Source organism: Delphinus delphis, chromosome 10, assembly GCF_949987515.2.
Source record: "Delphinus delphis chromosome 10, mDelDel1.2, whole genome shotgun sequence".
NCBI classification, from domain to species: Eukaryota; Metazoa; Chordata; class Mammalia; order Artiodactyla; family Delphinidae; genus Delphinus; species Delphinus delphis.
The window spans coordinates 9,381,005-9,402,447 of record NC_082692.2 but is presented as its reverse complement, the minus strand read 5'-3'; positions in this window follow the sequence as shown (position 1 = coordinate 9,402,447).

The following is a 21,443-nucleotide window of genomic DNA, read 5'->3' as shown; positions in this document are numbered from 1 at the left end:
CTGCTCTCATTAATTCTTTCCAAGGTGTAGGGAACGAACACAAAGAGACTTCCTTCCCTTCCCTTCCTTCTTCCCTTCCCTCCTTCCTCACTCCCTCCCTCTCTCTTTTTCCTTCTTTCTCTCTTTCTTTTTTCTTCCTTCCTTCCTCCTTCCTTCCTTCCTTATTTCTTTATTTCTTCCTTCCCTCCTTCCTCCCTTCCTCCCTCTCTTTTTCCTTCTTTCTTTCTTTTCCTTGCTTCCTTCCTTCCTCCTTGCTTCCTTCCTCCTTCCTTCCTTCCATCCTTCCTTCCTTCCTTCCTTCCTTTCCTTTCCTTCCTTCCTTCCTTCCTTCCTTCCTTCCTTCCTTCCTTCCTTTCTTTCTTTCAAGTTTGTTCTTTAGGCAAAGGCAGGCAGTCTTTGAAAATCATAGGTTGGTCTTCTTAACATTGCTTCACTGTAGGAATAGAGACTATGTTACCTTCCAAGGTGAAGTACAGGCAGGGCTCCTGCTAGGGCTGAGGAAGAAGCTGCCCCTCACCTCTGCCTTCTGAGGGATTTCACCCCCTTGTGAGCAGGATCGTCCTTACACTGTCAGAGTGTGACGGCAGTCTCTCCAGATGTTAGAATTTGGAAAAAAATATTGGTTGGACCTCAAAACACAAGTGTAAATTGTAATTCTGAGACTTTGAAGAAGAAAGGGAACGTTTCCAAATTTTCAACATTTATTGCTCCCCAAATGGTAATTATAGAATAAGCAATGATTTATCAGTGATAAGATTAGAGTTACCTCAACCAGTGCAAAAAATTAGATGGATATTCATAAGACAGATGTTCCTTGAGATAATTCCTGCCAATGAACTCAAATTTGGGCTTCATCCAAAGGGCATCCATAAAAAGACTCAGAATTAGATAACTGAAACTGGGGACAATGGAAGGATTATGAATATTCTGGTGTATCATCTTTTTTTCCTGAAAGGCTTTAGATATTACTAATTTTTCTTTAAGAACAATAGATAATAATGGTAAGTCATTTCTGATTCTCTTGGTCACTTAAAATAAAAATAGAAGTCAAAATAACTCTTGTAATGTCATGGTGACGAAGTCTATACAGTTTCATTAAAATAATTGCTACTTGCAGGCTAACAAATTGTACCCAGCTCCCCTGGGTTTTGTTTTCTCTGAACAACATTTGGAACAAGAAAAAACAAATATAATTGCAGTGATGAATTGGATTTAGTCGTGGCTGATTCAGGCCTGGGCGATGGCTCTAAAATTCTTGCCTATGAGTCTGGACCTGTTGAATCATTGAAGATCAGCAGTGCTAGGGTGCTATATGCTGGTGTAGTGTAAACTCGAAGCCATTAAAGGACCTAGAACAAGAAACAATTATGCTCTGGGTTGCCTGGGGGATGAATACACTTCAAAATGCCTAGACAGGTACCTAAAAATAGGAGGGCTCTTCAAACTCCTTAATAAATCTGGTGAGAAATGATTATTGGTGGATATTTCTGTGTGGGGCTTTTCCTTAAAAATCAAATTGACAGTTGATTTTCTGGCTCTTAGTTTAATAGTAATAGAGTGAGAATTGCCATGAAGATAAAAATACTGGGCTCAAAATATAGTTGAGATAATTAATCTAAATTCTCTTGACTTTATTTTTTTATTTGAGATAATTTTGTCATTTTTATTTAAGAAGTCTTGGAAGTTGTGGCACATGGATTAAGTTACACTTGAATAACCTTACCTACACCTTCAAAACCTTGCATGTGCATGTTTCAGAAGTTTTCAAGAGTCTGGTGTCAACTGTTTTTTGTTTAGCAGCCAGTCCTTACCAAGAAACATATCAAACGTGAAATTTACTTCCAAAAAGTTCAATTCCTTATTCAACTAATGACTTATTAGATTAAGTCACCTATGTGAGGCAAATATACTCAGAAATGACTTATTCTACCGGATGCTAGTGGAGGAAGCGAAGATAGGTTTGCCTTGAAGAAAGGATACACCTCAATTTGTCAACCTAAAATTCTGAACAAATTTTACACTCAATGGATATATAAATGGGTAGGATTTCATTCTTTCTCTATTGAATCAGTTTCTCCTACAGAAGCATTAAAAACCAACCGTGATAAAGTAGCAGGGTACAAAATTAATGCACAGAAATCTCTTGCATTCCTATATACTAATGATGAAAAATCTGAAAGAGAAATTAGGGGAACACTCCCATTTACCATTGCAACAAAAAGAATAAAATACCTAGGAATAAACCTACCTAAGGAGAAAAAAGACCTGTATGCAGAAAACTATAAGACACTGATGAAAGAAATTAAAGATGTTACACACAAATGGAGAGATATACCATGTTCTTAGATCGGAAGAATCAACATTGTGAAAATGACTATACTACCCAAAGCAATCTACAGATTCAATTCAATCCCTATCAAACTACCAATGGCATTTTTCACAGAACTAGAACAAAAAATTTCACAATTTGTATGAAAACACAAAAGACCCCGAATAGCCAAAGCAATCTTGAGAAAGAAAAACGGAGCTGGAGGAATCATGCTCCCTGACTTCAGACTATATTACAAAGCTACAGTAATCAGGACAGTATGGTACTGGCACAAAAACAGAAATATAGATCAATGGAACAAGATAGAAAGCCCAGAGATAAACCCACGCACATATGGTCACCTTATCTTTGAAAAAGGAGGCAAGAATATACAATGGAGAAAAGACAGCCTCTTCAATAAGTGGTGCTGGGGAAAATGGACAGCTACATGTAAAAGAATAAAATTAGAACACACCCTAACACCATACACAAAAATAAACTCAAAATGTATTAAAGACCTAAATGTAAGGCCAGACACTATCAAACTCTTAGAGGAAAGCATAGGCAGAACACTCTATGACATAAATCACAGCAAGATCCTTTTTGACCCACCTCCTAGAGAAATGGAAATAAAAAGAAAATGAACAAATGGGACCTAGTGAAACTTCAAATCTTTTGCACAGCAAAGGAAACCATAAACAAAACGAAAAGACAACCCTCAGAATGGGAGAAAATATTTGCAAATGAAGCAACTGACAAAGGATTAATCTCCAAAATATACAAGCAGCTCATGCAGCTCAATATCAAAAACCCAAACAACCCAATCCAAAAATGGGCAGAGGACCTAAATAGACATTTCTCCAAAGAAGATGTACAGATTGCCCACAAACACATGAAAGGATGCTCAGCATCACTAATAATTAGAGAAATGCAAATCAAAACTACAATGAGGTATCACTTCAAACCGGTCAGAATGGCCATCATCAAAAAATCTACAAACAATAAATGCTGGAGAGGGTGTGGAGAAAAGGGAACCCTCTTGCACTGTTGGTGGGAACGTAAATTGATAGAGCCACTATGGAGAACAGTATGGAGGTCCCTTAAAAAACTAAAAATAGAACTACCATATGACCCAGTAATCCCACTACTAGGCATATGCCCTGAGAAAACTGTAATTCAAAAAGAGTCATGTACCACAATGTTCATTGCAGCTCTATTTACAATAGCCAGGACATGGAAGCAACCTAAGTGTCCATCAACAGATGAATGGATAAAGAAGATGTGGCACATATGTACAATGGAATATTACTTATCCATAAAAAGGAACAAAATTGAGTTATTTGTAGTGAGGCGGATGGACCTAGAGTCTGTCATACAGAGTGAAGTAGGTCAGAAAGAGAAAAACAAATACCGTATGCTAACACATATATGGAATCTAAAAAAAAAAAAACGGTTCTGAAGAACTTAGGGGCAGGACAGGAATAAAGATGCAGACGTAGAGAATGGACTTGAGGACACAGGGAGGGGATAGGGTAAGCTGGGACGAAGTGAGAGAGTAGCATGGACATATATACACTACCAAATGTAAAATAGATAGCTAGTGGGAAGCAGCCGCATAGCACAGGGAGATCAGCTCGGTGCTTTGTGAGCACCTAGAGGGGTGGGATAGGGAGGGTGGGAGGGAGACACGAGGGAGGGGATATGGGGAGGTATGTATCTGTATAGCTGATTCACTCTGTTAAACAGCAGCAGCTAACATAACAATGTAAAACAATTATACTCCAATAAAGATGTTAATAACAAAAACCAACCCTGAATATCCAGGAAGACCTAACAGCCTATGTTATTCAGTGCCACTTCTCACTACAGAGTGTACAGTATTTTGTGACCTTAAGGAGATTACAGAGCTATCTTTTTGTTGTCCCCCTTCTCCTCCTCCTTCCTTTAATTTTTAGCGGTGCAGGGTCAGTAAACCAAATGGGGTATGAAGATTGGGCAATTTTAAAACATTTTCAAATGCTTTTGCTTTTAGTATTTGAGGCAAAGAAGCAGCCCTGTTTTTATCTAAAGAGTATGGGTTAGCATCTCCAAGCTGCCCCTGGGCAAGGAGTGAAGGACAAGAGACTGGCAGTTTCAGAGAGCACTTGGACTCACCTAGGAGGAGCAAAATTCTCTTTGTGAATTCCTTCAAATCGCTGAAGCTGCCTGTCAGATTCAATCTGAGTGTTCTGGCACATCCATCAGGGCCTCGGGCCATCCCCTGCTGCCAGGGTCCTGAGTCACCCAGAGAGCAACGCCAGGGAGGCAGGCCCTCTGACTGTAAGAAGTGTCAGTGGGCTTCGTTCCCCAAAAGTCACACATGCCCTGGGGTGGACAGCCTTCTGGAAATGAAGATTCTGTGCATAAGATGAAGAGAAAGATAGGAAGGAAAGAGGATGAAGAGAAAGGAGGAAGATAGGGGTGTGAGCAGAAAGAGATAAAGGAATAACTGGACATTTTGTCTTCAGGAATGAAACCCATTTCCATGCCATCCCCCTAAGATTCATTCATCCAAGTATCACTGTGCTTCTGGTAGCAAAAGTCTGCTTGACTCCAAACAGAGTTTCTCCAAGCATTTACATAATATATGTCTTGATCTGGGGATCTGCAGATGTTGGAGGGCAGCGGGTATATCACCCAGAGGAATTCTTCCCGGGAGTGAAAGGGTTTTGCTTTTCAAACATGAGCTGCCCATGGAAGAACTTTCTCCTAAGAGTTGCATGTTGAACAAGTACTCATAAGGATTAAAGAAATAATTTTATGTCTCATGAGGATTGGGATGGCCATTCCCATGGGAAAAGGAGAGCAGCACACACAAGCTTGTTTTTGATAAGAGCTTAATAATTTAAAAGAGGGTGAGAATCTCAGCCAAGTTAGCCATGCAAATAGTGGGAGTCTAAAACAGACACCAACAGCATGATGTTGCTAATGATTCCTCTGCTGAAGGATCCCTGTGATGGACAGCGTTAGGGGTGGGGTGGGAGGAGTTGGTGGATCTCTCTCGACACAGAACTAGTAGATAAAGGTTCATTTGTTTATTACTAGCTAGTTGCTACTGGAAACATTGGGTCTAGCCAATATTTCGGATGGTTACATTATAAAAAGTCCAGTAGCTAGTTGCTACTGGAAATATTGGGTCTAAGCCAAAGTTCGGATGGTTACATTATAAAAAGTCCAAATCTTTGCATCAGTTTTCCAGGTGGGATGTAAAGTGATGAAACAAGTTTAAATACTTTTGCCATTTCTCCACTTTTTGATAATCATCCTTTTATTCTCTTTCTCTTCCTTACCCTCCTGCTCTTTTTAATAAAGTATTATCCATTTATTTGTTTTCCTCTTTATCCTTTTAAATTACACAAGAAATGTGAATACACTCATATGGTGAAAGTTTCAAATATTATGAACATACATAGAATAAACATGAAAGCCCACTGCATGTATCCCTGTATTCCCACTCCCCTCTTCAGAAGAAATCTCTATCAGTAGTTTGGTATTTATCCTTTCAGTTATGCATATGTGCATATACATATACACCTACACTTACACTTATATATACACATGAACTACACACATGCATATACTACCTACATATATATCACATCCACATATATACATACATGCATACATATAAATATATACATACATACACATATAATCTACTTAACCAGAATCATATTATTCTTCATATTAAAATCTTCAAGAGATAGATGAAAATTTTGGTAATATATTATTATTTTAAGAGCCCCAAGTCTAGTGACACCTCAAAACTAGTGTGTAAAATATGTAATCGGACATGCTTTTTCAAGCACACATGCCTTCTATCCCCATTTAATAGTAAAAGTAGATCAGGGCTAAATTCTGTTAGCAAATCGTGGTTATTTCTTTTCATCTGTATGTTACGTGTACTGATTGGAGGGGTAATAAATAAGTTTTGGGGAGATTTGGTAAAATATTCTCCCAAATTTTTGAAATCGCCAATTCATTTAGAGAATTCCACGGGCATGAGTTCTTACATGAACTTGGAAGTACAATGATTAACGACCTAAGCATTTCAGTTTTAACTTCAAGTCTAAAAGTGGAGAGAGACCCACCCATAATTAATGAAGCAATGTTGACTTAGATAGGCTGGTAGGCCTTTTTCCATAGAGAAAATAACTATATCAGTTTTAAAAACAAAACTCAGGACTTACCTATTCAAGAAAACTTGCTATACGAAATCCAAACGTTTTAAAAAAAACTATCAGAGCTTGATGTTTCACCAATCAAACAGATTCCTAATTTTATAAATACTTTCACCATGGGATTAAGATAAAGATGAACTGACCTCACTCATTTACTCAATTACTCATTTAATTCAATTTTCAGAAGTGATCTACTCCCAAACCCTTAGGAATATCACAACCCTATAGTACAAGTTCTATCCAGAAATGCTGAAAATTCAATCTTTCAAAAGATGCAACATAATCAGTCATTGAAGTTACCCTAGAATAGGAGATAGCAAAGCTTTCAAAATTTAAAGTTGGAAGACTATTTCTAACCCCTATAACAAATATGGAATTGGGGCAGGTAAGAATTATATCAGCTTTTTTAAATAGAAGAGGCAAAAGAATAATTTAAACCTTATTTTACTTACATGCTATCTATATACTGATGACTGTCATGTTAATATTTTTGGCCATTTTTTTCTGAGTTCAGTCTTGTATATACAGAGGTCAACTTTCATCTATCTCCACTTGGATGTCTCACAGGAATTGCAAATGTAATATCCCAAATTACTGAATTCTTGATTTCTGCTGCCTTTCCCCCACCTTATAGACCTACTCTTTTCCAAGGACATCCTTCTCAATAAAAGACCCCAATTATCTGCTCAGTTGCTCTACTAAAAAATGTAGGATTATTCTTGTCTCCTACCTTTCCCTCAAACCTTACTCTTGATTCATCACCAAACCTTGTTGATTTCACTTCCAAATAGGCCTCAGATCTTTCCATTTCCACTCTAGTCTAGGCTACTAGTACATCTTACCCAGAATGCTGCAAGAACTTCCAAAACGGTATTCTTACTTTTAAAAATTTATTTATTTATTGGCTGCGTTGGGTCTTCGTTGCTGCCTGCGGGCTGTCTCTAGTTGCAGAGAGCGGAGGCTAGTCTTTGTTGCTGTGTGCAGGCTTCTCATTGCAGTGGCTTCTCTTGTTGCAGAGAACGGGCTGTATAGGTGCGCGGGCTTCAGTAGTTGTGGCTCACAGGCTCTAGGGAACAGGCTCAGTAGTTGTGGCACACGGGCTTAGTTGCTCCGTGGCATGTGGGATCTTCCCGGACCAACGATCCAACCCGTGTCCCCTGCATTGGCAGGCACCTTCTTAACCTCTGTGCCATCAGGGAAGGCCAGTATTTTTATTTTTAATCTTACTGTCTCATTTTCCATTTTCCAGATAGCAACCAGAGTGATCTCAAAATCCTTGAATAGTTTCCTATTTTACTTGAAGTAAAACCTTGTCACCTTAAAGTGGCTTATATCTAGGGTGACCATCTGTCCTGGTTTGCCAAAGACAATCCTGTTCGTAGCAGTTGACTTTGTTTTTGTAATGACCGTTCCCTTGCATTTCTAAAGTGTCCTGGTTTGGATGGTGCGTTAGGATGACTTACTTATAGGGCTCTGCGTGATTTGGCATCTGTCCTCTCTTCAACTTTAAGTCAGGCTGTTCTGGCCCTTGTTCATGCTACTCCAGCCACATCAATCATCTTTCAGCTCCTCAAATAGGACAAGGTCCTTACTACCTCAGGATCTACAAACCTGGTTATTGCTTTCCATCTTTTCAGTTTCAGCTTAAATACCATCCTCTGAGGGAATCCTTCTCTAATTGATTGCCCAAACTATCAAGAAGATTTGCCCCCTCCTAAACCTCTCTGACAGAACCATGTGTTTTCTTCCCTAGCAACACACGGATATTTACAAGTATACGTTTATCTGTGTATTTGTTGGTACAATGGAGATAGGAGATAGTATTACAGCCTTTAGATGAGAAGTTTACAGAGTTTTTGGTCTCAGGACTACTTTACACTGTTAAAAATGATTGTGGATCCTAAAGAACTTTAGATTATAGAGGTTACTTCAATCTATATTTACTGTTAGAAATTATAGCTGACGCATCTAAAATATTTACCCATTCATTTAAGAATAACAATAAATTTATTATATGTCAACATAAATAACCTATTTTTATGAAAAGCGACTATATTTTCCAAAACAAGAATCAAATTCAGTGAGAACAGTGGCATTGCTTTACGTTTTTGCAAATCTCTTCTCTGGCTTGAGGGAAGACAGTTGGGTTCTCATAGCTGTTTCTGCATTCCATCTGCTGGGTTATGTTGATTTTTTAAAAGTGTATGAAGAAATTCCAGCCTCATAAAGATAAATCATTGAAAAAGTGAAAGAATTCACAGACCACCTGAAAGAGAACTGCTACTGAGACAATAGCTTCCCATTGGATTTTGGCTGGTAAGCGTTAAGCAGAGAAATGACTTGACCTGATTTGTGTTTTAGGTAGGTTATTTTAGCAGCTGTGTGGTCAATAAATTTGAATGAGTGAGGCCACGAATTCGGAGGCTAGTCCATATGGTAACGTAAAGGAAGTGAAAGGGCCAAGGCACTCTTAGTTGTTACAAATGAGGGAAAGAAAAAAGAAGAGGCTGAGTGCATGGAGGTGGTTTCTTTTGGGGATGGCAGAGACGATACTGTTGCTGCCAAATGTACTAAAGATGACATTTGGAAGACTGAATCTTTGTGAGGTAGGAGGAAGGGGTAAAAAGTACTATGGTGAACTATTGTGTAGAGCATCCAGGTAAAGGTGTTGGGAAGACATTTTATCATGTGAGTCTGAGATACAGGGGAAATGCTCATGGTGGGGGAAGACAACTGTAAATCATTAGTTAATAAGTGGAGGCTAAATATTTGAGAATGGAGTAATTTTCCAGAAAGAACAAATAGAGTGGGAAGAGTGAGCAAGAACAGACACCAGCAAACAGCAAAGTTAGGGTTGGTTTTGGGCAGAGAGAATCCCACAAAGTGACCAAGAATAAAAATCACCAAGAAGGTGTGGTGTAACTAAAACTGTGAGAGTGGCAAGTTCGTGAAAGCTCTGATAACGGGTCAGCTATAGCAGAAAGATCAAGATAATAACAAGAGACATGGTTATTGGTGTTCTTAGAACAGAATTAGTGCAGTGGATTGGGGAAGAATGTAATTCTAGACTGCAGAGGGATGAAGAATAAATTGGGGTACAAGCAGAATGAGCAGATATACCTTTTTCTTAAAACTTTGGCTGAGAATAGAATGAAGAACAACCAGACAGCGAAGAGAGTTTGTCTGATTAGCGTAGAGGAGACGAATATGTTTATAGGGTGAGACAATGAAACCAGTTGAGGGAAGAAGTTGAAGACATGTGTCATTAATCATCACAGAATATTCTGGAAGATAAAGGAAAATACATTATCAAGAGAGCAAGTAGAATATCTCCCAGTTTCTCTCAAACATCACAGAATATTGATGTATTTTCAGAGAAAATACAAAGTTGTAAAGACTAAGAAATTCAGCAATAAGCAATAACTCATTTGTGTGGTTACTAACAGTTAGTAACTTTTCTACATTTACTAACATGGGATGAGAAACAAGAAACAAATACTCCACCCAAAAAGGGATGGGAAAGACCAGTGAATAGGAGAGAGAAGGAGAAAAGATAAAGATGAGACAGATTAGAAACTCTTTCCCTACCCCACTGATGATAAGGTGTTTCTTAGGAAGGAGAGGCTGGCCATGATACAATGTACTTATGCAGAGTAAAGTGCATATAGTTCTCATTACACAGAGCAAGTGTGATTTTTCTCACATTTTTTGAGGATAATCTTTTTATTATCCTCAAAAAGAACTGAATTAAGAAAAAAAACTTTTTAGGGAACTTTTTCTAAATTGTTTCTTGGAACACTAGTATCCTTTGAAATGTTAATAAATCATTAAAAATAAAAGGAGGTGGTGGTCTACAGGCAAATTAGTTTGGAAAACACTGAGTTAAAGCCAAACAGATTTCTTAACAGAAGGACTTCTCAGAATCATTAGTATAATTACATGCATTGGGAGTTATTCAAGTGAGTGATACAGTAGGCACCATTTCCCAAACTTAATCATTGTTTTCATTGAACTATTGTTTTCATTGAACACTTACTGACTTCTTGCCAGAAACTGGTGTACCAGTTTGCCAAACACTGCTCTAAGGTATTGTTAAAATCAGTAGTGCCTACCTGATTAATTAGGATCATGATTCTTGTGTCTAGAATAGTTAAATTGTTGTGTCTAGAATAGTTAAATTGATAAGATACCCCTTTAAAGAACTCTGTCTTAAAGCTTATTTCTAAATAGGTATACTATAAGTCATCAACACACCACAGTGATTTCTAGTTTTGGTGCTATGATTTTCTGTGTTTGAATTTATATATAATACCTACCCACTCCTGAAAAATACTCCATGGCCATAGTGGACTCTCAATAACAATGTTTTAATTGATGGCTTTATATTTTAGATGAATTTTTAAGTAATTTTGCTGTTGAGGTCAGTGGTGACATCAATGGGAAGGGAAAACCAGAGGAAGGCATTATCAGTGTTTATGCCCCAGGAAGAAATATGCTGTGCCCAGCGCATCCATGAAGGCCACAGACAGGCCAACAATTGTTTGGCTCATCCAACAAGTTTTTGTCATTTGGTTCCATTGAGAACCAGATGAGTTTGTGGAAAATGCTGCGTCTGGATTTTTTTTAACTCATGATATTCCTTTATAAGAAGAATATCACATGGACTTTTATTCATTTGAAATTCAGAATGTGTTTGAATTCCAGTTCAATCTAGATGCTGTGGGAATTACCAACAAGTAAAAGGCATGATCCCTGCTCGTATAAGCTTACAGTTGGCTTGAGTAGGTAAGAGAAAAAATGAAAAAACTAAGATAATGTCAAGGTTAAATTGTGTTACACATTAAATAGAAGGCAGAATAGGGCAGCACATGCTTAACTGAAATAAAAAGTAGACAAGGTAGTATGAGTCACATCTAAGTGCATATATGTGTATGAATTGAATTATCATCCACACATATATGTCTTCCCAGGACCATGCAACACCAAGTTAGAGTAGCAACAAGACAGTCAGGGCTGCTTTTATTGTTTTGGGATACTGAGGAGAGAGCTGAAACACGTCTGCTCCTTCCACAAGTCAAGTAACAGCTGAGAGCACAGCACTACCCATGTGTCTCTGGAGCCCCCCAGCCTCCATCTCCATTGACTTGAATCTCAAAAAGTTTAAGTTCAGGTCTGGACTAAAGGAGAGACTCCATCCCTCAACCTGGATCTCAAGAATCTGGTCTGACACCCAAACCAGACTTCTGCTAACAGCCAGGCATTGCTGACATGGTCTCCGGATGAGTCATTTTCAGAACTCTCAGACTTGTGGAGAGCACTGCTTTATTTTCATTCCCATTTTCTTTTTTTCCAGCTAAAAAAGCTTCCTGGCGTTGCCCTTCCTGTAAAGACATGATTAATATTCAGACCTTGATTAGATCCAAATTTCTATAGAGAGCAATGAACAGGTTGTCCCGTTCTTTCTCTCCAGCTGAGAACTCGGGGAAAGAACGTCATTTAATGTCTTTTCTGCCTCAGGGAGATCCTTGGTGACTTTGTCCACTGTGTTACAGACATCACAGGGATGTGCCCTGTGCTTTCAGTGAAAACTTGCATCCTAAATCCCTTTTGAAATGAGCCAGTAAGAATATATAGCAAAGAAATGGTGAGCTAGTGAGAGCTGAAAGATTGTGGTTTTCAACCAGCAGCTCAATTTGATAGCTCTTTACCCTATACAAATTGTTAGCATTTATTAAAATGTATAAAAATATGGAATGGAGGAGTTTCTAATTGGGCTAGAGTTTCTAGGTTTACTAGAACTAGATATACATGGCATCAAGGCATATTCAGGACATGTTAGGTCTAGACAAAAGTCAATTAACTAAAAAGAATTGACATATGAAAGATTACTGTTCACTGAGGTATATTCCAGGCATCTACTTGCAATAAAATATTATCAATGGTGATTTTGGTAGCAAATACCATTTCCTGACACAGTGAAGCTCCTAACCATATGCTATAAATATATTTTTCCCACTCTTTTATGATTCCTATTTTATTTATTGGGTTTATTTGCATTTCATTTTTTTCCAAAATGCATTCTTGGTCATGATGTTTATTTAACAAATAATAGTCTAAGTAGTGTGACAAGAAAGTGATAAGCCAATCAATAAATGCATGTAACTGTAAGCAGCCAGCAACCATGGAAAGCTCAAATGGAGTTGACACCTATGCGACAATAAAATAACATAAATATTTCATAAATTTTATAATTAGATGTAAATACATAATGATAATATTTAGGGGTTGAAATATATATGTCTACATAGATATATGAACATAACTTGTATAATCTATTATAACCATGTATATTAATAAATAAACACATAAGGGAAAAGAGAAGCAAAACGAATTCATTGGAATTACATGAAAGTAGGAACAGATATTTCAACTTTATTTCATTTTGACACAGTTGCACAGGAGTCAGTTCTGTGGAGTTTTGAGGGCATTTTATTTCCCTAATTAACTATTCCTGAGGATAGAAAATAAAGTACTCTTACTTTTAAAGACATGAACTAAAGTGAGGGGTTAGCAACTATCCATAAATGTTTATAACAAAACCACTTCCTTCCACCGCTCCCAGGTTTCAATAACTGTGGGTAATATTTTTAGCAAATTATGAGACATTTCAGCAGGTCTCAGCAGTGCTAGGTCCTGAGTGAATAAGGAGACAAAAAATTCTGGATTACTATTATTTTTCATTTATATACCAGGTGTTTGGGTTTTGAAAAGGAATCCATTATCAGAAAGAACAGATGATAGCTAAGCCCTATACGTATCCTCTGGAACATAGCACTCCCGATAGGGATGCATTTGGAACATCCAGATATAACAATATTAAGAGAATAGTAGCATTTTCATGACATTAAAAATGCATATTTCCGGGCTTCCCTGGTGGCGCAGTGGTTGAGAGTCTGCCTGCCGATGCAGGGGCCATGGGTTCGTGCCCCAGTCCGGGAAGATCCCACATGCCGCGGAGCGGCTGGGCCCGTGAGCCATGGCCGCTGAGCCTGCGCGTCCGGAGCCTGTGCTCCGCAACGGGAGAAGCCACAACAGTGAGAGGCCCGCATACCGCAAAAAAAAAAAAAAAAAAGCATATTTCCAAAAATATAAGTTGGATTTATATATCATAGGCAGAAAATGAATACTATATGTTTGAAGGCCCCCAAATGAATTATTACCTCATCAAAAACCAGATCCATTTTGCCATTACTAGGAGACAGGTGACATGGACCTGGGGGGTAGGAGTATTCAGTCACAGAACGTTAGCTGTTTCTAATATTAAGTACCATGCTTTAAACAATGTAATTAAACAATGATTGCTTGACTTTTAAAGTTGTTCATTATTATTATTTAAAAAAAAAAAAACTTGGGCCTTGCCGCACAGCTTGTGAGAACTTAGTTCCCCAACCAGGGATGGAAACTGCTCTTCTGGCAGTGGAAGCACGAATCAACCACTGGCCCTCCAGGGAAGTCCCAAAATTTGTTCATTAACATTTTTTTTCTCTGAAAATAAGGATTTAACATTTTTACATGCTTCCCCACCCCATCCTAATTATTAGTAACTGAACCATGTAGGGTACTATGATTTCATTTCCCTTTTTGTATATCTGAGCATTTTTCCTGGAGTTAATTATTGCTTTACTTTTTGGTTTTCTGTGCAGGTAATACAAATTCATCCCCAAATACACCCAAAAAATGAGTAAAACCCCTTTTTTCATGTAGTCAAATACTTCAGTTGAGCCTATTGTCTTTTTCTTGGAGTCAATTCTTTTGGAACCTTCTTCCTCCTGCTCCAATCTGGATAGATTGCCCTCCAGGCCTTCTTCTTGGAATATTTCTTCTGCATGATGGGAATACCTTTCATTTCTCTTATGTATTGGAGTCCCTATTTCCTAGATCCCATATCTTCCTCTCTCCTGAGGTACCTACTTCTTTAGTAACTCCTCTAATGAGTTTCTGGGATTTATTCTAGATTGTTCAGCCTAGAAGAGAGCCTGGTATACTACAGCCTGTAGGCCAAATTCATGGCCTATTTTTGTATAATCCATGAGCTAAAAATGTTTTTTACATTTAAAAGATGTGGTTTTAAAAATTAAAAACAAAAACCAACAAAGAATAGCATATGGAAGAGATGACATATGACCCATAGAGCCTCAAATATTACTATCTTGTTCTTTACAGAAAAAGTTTGCCAGCCCTTGCACGGATTTTCTAAAGGTAAGTACTCTATACCAAATACTTTTCTTTATAAATTAGCTGGAGTGATTTGCATTATTTATATTAATGTGCCTGGTGCTTTCTTGTTTGTTTGCTTCATGATTTTAAATCACTGATTCAGTATCTTAAATGGTTAGTTTTCTATTTCAAGATTATCTTTTTTTTCTTGAGTCAGTTTTGATAACCTATTTTTCAAAATATGTGAGTTTTTTTGGGGGGGGTTCTTGATTCATTCTACCAAGATGCTGTCAATTTTATTTGTATTTTCATAGAATAAACTTTCGGACTTGTTAAATCTCCATATTTTATCTCTGCCTCGTATGTTACTAATTTCAAATTTGGCTTTATCATTACAGTCTTCTACACTTTTTCCTGCCTTTTAAAATTTCTTAAGTTGGATGCTTATTACTTTAAATTTCAGCTTTTACCATTTTCTAACATGAAGATTTAAGCTCTCTACTTTTAAGTATGGCTTTTCAGTATCACTCATGTTGGATATGTGGTATTTTTGGCATTGAATAATTCTAATTTTTTACTTTCATGATTATTGTTTTGTAACTCAGAGGTAGAACTATGTGTTTTAAAAAAAATTTACAGATATATGGAATAATACTAATTCTATTTTATTTAATTTCTAATCTCGTGGTATTGTGGACAGAGAATTAAGGCTCTATGATAACAGGTTTTGAGGTTCATTGTTTTGTGAGTTGTGCATATTATAGGCCAAATTTTGCAAACTTTTTTCTTTTGCATGATTAAAAACTATATTTGGCGTTCAATGTACTATGTGTCTCTCTTATATAGAATTTGTTGTGTTATTCAAATATCCATATCCTTACTGCTTGATTTATCAAGTAGAATGAGGGACAGGCTAATGTTTTCCAGGTGATGGTGGCTTTATCTATTTCTTCATGTGGTTCTGTCAATTTTTACTTTATACATGTTGGTGATATGCTATATATATTATCCTCCTGGTAGACTAAACATTGTATAGTGTACATTATGCAGTGACTCTATCCCCAGTATTGCTTTTTATAAAGTCTGTTGGAATTGATATTAATATAATGATGTTGGGTTTCTTTTGGTTAATATTTGTCTTTTACTCTCAAATTCTCTGCATTATAATTTATATGTATCTCGTATTGATAATATAACTGGATCTTTTAAATCCAATGTAATAATCTTTACTATTTGGCTGCTAAATTTAGTTCATTTATATTTATTGTGATTATTGATATATATGAAATTATTTCTACTGTTATTCTTTCTCCTGCCTTGTATAAGTTTCTGAGTATATTTGTTTCTTCTCCTTTTTGTCTTTGAAATTATTTGAATGTTTTCCTCTCATTCCATCTTTTATTTATCCCTCTCCTAGCTTTAAGTTATAAACTCACTTTCTTTTTCAACAGTAGTTACTATAAAAATTTTACTGTTGCCTACTTAAATTCTGAAGTATGATGCTTAATTTTATATGACAATTTGACTAGGCTAAGAGATGCCCAGATAGCTGGAAAAATGATTCTGAGTGTGTCTGTGAGGAAGTTTCCAAAAGAGATTAAATGAACTGAGTAAAGCAGAAGGCCCTCCCCAGTGTTGGTGGGCTTCACCCAATTCATTGAGGGCCCAAATGTAGCAAAAAGGCAGAGGAAGGGTGAATTTGCTCTCTCTGTTGGAGCAGAGACATCCATCTTCTACTGCCCTCAGACATCAGCACTCCCTAGTTCTTAAGCCTTCAGACTCAAATTGAGACTTACACCATCAGCTCCTTTGGTTCCCAGGACTTTGGACTTGGACTGAATTATGCTACCAACTTTTCTCGTTCTGCAGTTTGCAGACAGCAGTTTGGAGACCTCTCATCTTTCCTAATTGTGTAAGGCAATTCCTATAATAAATATCCTATTTGGTCTGTTTCTCAAGAACCCTTACAGATACATAGTTACTCATTGCCTTTGCCCTGTTACCTAACATTATAGAACCTAGTACTCTGTAATCCCAAACAACCCCTCCTTTCTTATATACAATATACCATCAGTGCACTGTATTTTTGTTCTTTCTTGTGTATTTTAACAAAATTACAAATTATTACTGTTACTTCATGCAATCACTGCTTGTGTAAGTTGCCCATATACTTTATCAATTTCTTTACTCATCCTTTCTTTCTTCCATATGTGATTACTTACTCCTGCCTAAAGTACTTTCTTGATACTTTATTTTAGTAAATAGTATAAATGGAAAATGCTCTCATTTTAGTTTTTCCTAAAAATATCATTATTAGTTTTTCTGGTATACAATTTTAGACCACTAATTGTTTTTGCATAGCACTTTGATATCATTCAAGGTATTTAGGCTTCTATCATTGCTGATAGACATCAATTAATCAAATTGTTAATTTGTCAATATTATGTTTTCTCTTAGACAAATTTTCAGATTATTACTTAGTCTTTAGTGTTTTGCAGTTTTACTATGGTAAGTATAATTGCAGATGTTTTTATTTATCTTGCATAGGATTCTTTGGGCTAAGCTGGAAGTGCAGGATTGGGTAGCGAACCTACATATGTGCCAGAGCGTAGTTATGAATTCTTCAGGGAGATTTTTTCCCCTTTTGTCCAATGCCAAGTTCAGGACAGGCACATTTCCTCAATGTCTCCTTCTATATGTGGATGTACTTCTAGTTTGCCTTGAAATGTCATGTTCCAGTACTTGTTAGCTGATTATTGGCTACCCCATCCATGTATAAAAGCCATCTTTTCCTTAAATGTTGATATGTGCACTCCAGTGTCAGAGATGATTATTTTATTGTTAGCAGCAAGCTCCTTGACCGTTAGAGCACAAAAACTTTGAAAGCTGACCTGAGGCATGTGTCGATCAGGAAAGTATTAGCTCTGCTGGACAACATTCAGTCACATCCTTCCCCATGGAAATGACCTTCCTTTTTTTCATTGGACGTTTTATGAAACATGAAACAACCGGATCACAAGGACAGTTCTAGAGAGCATTGTCATCAGTTTGAGCTATCATTATTGAAACAGCTTCCAACCACCAACATCTTTGAGGTGAGACGTGTGAGGGAGAGTGGGCCAGGCTTTCCTTTTTTCCTGCTGGTATTTGTTTTTGCCTCTGATGGTATTCCCTGCTCAGTAATATATGCTTTGACTTTGTGACCTGTCTTCCTGCAATAATTCTTTGGTGGAAAAATCCAGTAATACAGCCAAGAGTTAGTTCTTCCTCTGGCCCCACGTGCCTGGCCCAGAGATCACAGCTTTTTGGGTTAGCAAACACGTCTAGCTGGGTTACTGGGTTACTCATTCAGGACTTTTTCCCCAATGCTGGGCCAGCAGGGCATCACTCTGTTTCCAAGTTTAAGATTTTGGTTAATTTATGGATGGCGGAGGATGAATATAACCTGGCATAAATAATGACCAAAGAGCTGGTATACCAACTTCTATCGTTTTGTAGTATAAGGCAGTGTGGTGGTGCTGTGGGAAAGCAAAAGCAGAATTGAGGGACCAGAGAAGATTTATTCTTTCAAAGGGTAGAGGAATCCATTGGCTAAAATTATCACAGAGACTCTAACAGAGATAATCAAACTTAGCAATGACAAAAAATAACATTTGCCTTGTTTGCTTTACTTGGGGCTTTGATGCAGTAAATGGAATGATATGAGGCACTAAATTGTGTCAAGAAGATCTATGGGTACGTTCCTATTTGGCCATGTGTTATCTATGAGTCTGAAGCATATGTCCTGGTTTCTGCATGTATAACATTATCAATTTTAGAGTATTTAAGAAGTAAGTTTGACCTTTGTGCACCCACGCCTTTGTGGGAATCTAAAATGTAAAGTGGTGCAACCACTACGAAAAACACCACGGTAGTTCTTTAAAAAATTAAAAATAAAACTACCACATGATCCAGTCATCTTACTTCTGGTTATATATCCAGAATAATTGAAAGCAAGGTCTTGAAGAGATAGATACACACCCATGTTATAGCATGACTATTCACAATAGCTCAGAATGGAAGTAACCCAGTGGCTACCAATGAATGAACAGAAAAACAAAATGTGGTGTATATATATATATATATATATATATACACATATATACATATATATATACACACACACACATACACACACTATGTGTCCTTAAAAAGGAAGGAAATCCTGTCATATGCCCCAGCATGAATGAACCTTGAGGGCATCATGCTAAGTAAATAAACCAGTCACAAAAAGACGAATACTGTATAAATTCACTTACATGAGGTATACAGAATAATCAAATTCATAGAAACAGAAACAAAAATAGTGCTTTTACCACTCTATGTGTTTTTTACACATACACACACACAGACACACACAGAATCTTTCTCTCATTTTACAGGCTAGATTTTGTGTGTGTGTGTGCCTGTCTTCTCTATGGTACTGTGAGTTCCTTAAGAATGTACTCTTTGCTTACCTATTACTTTACATATAGCAAATATTCAAGAAGTATTCAACAAATGAACACAGCTTTAAAATATGGAAAAATCTGGGCTTCCCTGGTGGCGCAGTGGTTGAGAGCCCTCTTGCCGATGCAGGGGACACACGTTCGTGCCCCGGTCCAGGAAGATCCCACGTGCCGCGGAGCGGCTGGGCCCGTGAGCCATGGCCGCTGAACCTATGCGTCTGGAGTCTGTGCTCCGCAACGGGAGAGGCCGCAACAGTGAGAGGCCTGTGTACCGCAAAAAAATAAATAATAAATAAAATAAAATAAAATATGGAAAAATCTTATTTCAAAGAGAATAACCATACCATACATTGTTTACATAGTTAATAAAGCCACATTTTTTATGTACACATTTTTCTCAACAGAATGTAGTCAATCTTAAAACAGTTCAGCTTTATGAGAAGGAAAGTATGTTATGATGGCTAAGAGGCATCTCCTTCATTAACATTCCTTTTCAGTTTCACAGGTTTCTTACAGTTTTCTTAAGAGTTTTGTTTAGCACTCAGATAATTGAGTGCCCATTTTATAAAAAGCACTATACCGTGAGCTTTAGAGATACAAGGAAGCATTAGACATGGCTCATAGATTTGAACTGTGGTTGGAAATACAAGGAATCTCAGTCTTAAAATGTTGATAAATCATAAAAGGAGAACATTAAGTAATGAGTAAGAGGCAGTCTTCAATAAGAAAAAGTTGTTCTTTTGTTTACTGATGCAGGATGGTTGGATTCCCATAGGTAGAGTTCCTTCTGCTCTGGGTTGCAGGGGAATTTGATAAGTGAGGAGGAAATCTAAAAGTTTGTTGGGGAATATAATGAATAAACCAACAGGGCTGGACTACATAACGGAACAACGTAGCAAATACCCTGAATGAGAAATGGTGTGGTCATTCCCTCTCCACATTGATACCTCCTACTGTGGGCTGGACCTACAGAGGGAATGCAGCTGGGCTCTATTGTATTAATCCCAGGGAACTGCTCAGTTGCAGCTAGTGCACTGCCATCAGTCTATGTGGAAGGGTGCTTTAATGAGAGGACCTGGAAAATTTGGCCATGTGCCTACAGAAGTGGCGTCAGAATGTGGTTGCCGGACAGCAGTGTCAGTAACATGTGGAAGCATATTAAAAATTTGTATTAAAAATACCAATACTCAGGCCCCACCCCATACATACTGCACCAGAAACTTTGGGAACGGTGTTGCAAGTCTGTGTTTTAACCAGACTTCCAGTTGATTCTGATGCATTTAAGGTTTGAGAACCACTGGTCTATAGTAAGTATATCATTAGGGATGTTATTTATTACTTACCCAGTACCGTCTTTATGAGGACTTATGAAGACAAATTTCTTTCTGGCATACTTTCTTGAGCATTTTAAAAAAATCTTAGGAAGACAGTGAATTAAGTAACTGGTCAGTTTCCTTTCTCTCACTGACCACTAAAAAGCTAAGAGTCATGTCAATGTCTCTTATTACAATAGTTTACATTATGGTATACATTGTTGTGTTAGCTTCTGTCTTTGTTTTTATATCCCTATCTCTTTTCTCATGTACATTTGATTTATCTATTTTACTGTATTTTATGTGTCCCCCTAAGTTATTCTGTGTTTTTTGAAAATGTAGAATATGAATATCTCAGTGTCAAAGTGTTAGTAGTTGTTACGTGTCAGTCACGGTTAGGCAGCATCAGGACGTTTGACATTCCAGTAGTGGTTAAAATGTTCTTTCCCTGTATTCCAGTCCATCCTCCATCTTTGGATTTAACGGCTGTGGAGAAAGCAATTTTAAGTATGGTAGTTCTTAGGCTTTCCCTGATCTCCAGAGCTTGAAAGAGTCACATGCTTTAGAGGACTTTGGGAACTCTGGCTCCCAACTCACTGCCTTCAGTCACTCCTAAAACATGCCACATCAGTTGGCTGCTTTGCCTATCCCATGGTTGTCCCAGGCGAGTTACCTTTCTTGCACAATAGATGTGTTCCTAAAAAGTTGAATGTAATCTGAACCACATTTACACCCTAGACCAATATTTAAGGCAATCTTATGGTGAATCCTTCAGTACTACAGAGAATTGGCCTCTCCTGGAATGTATTATTTTGAAACCAGATTTTCTGATATCAGAATTTATACATGGTGAGATTTACCTGCCTGTGGTTTATGGTACTATACACGTCCTTTTACT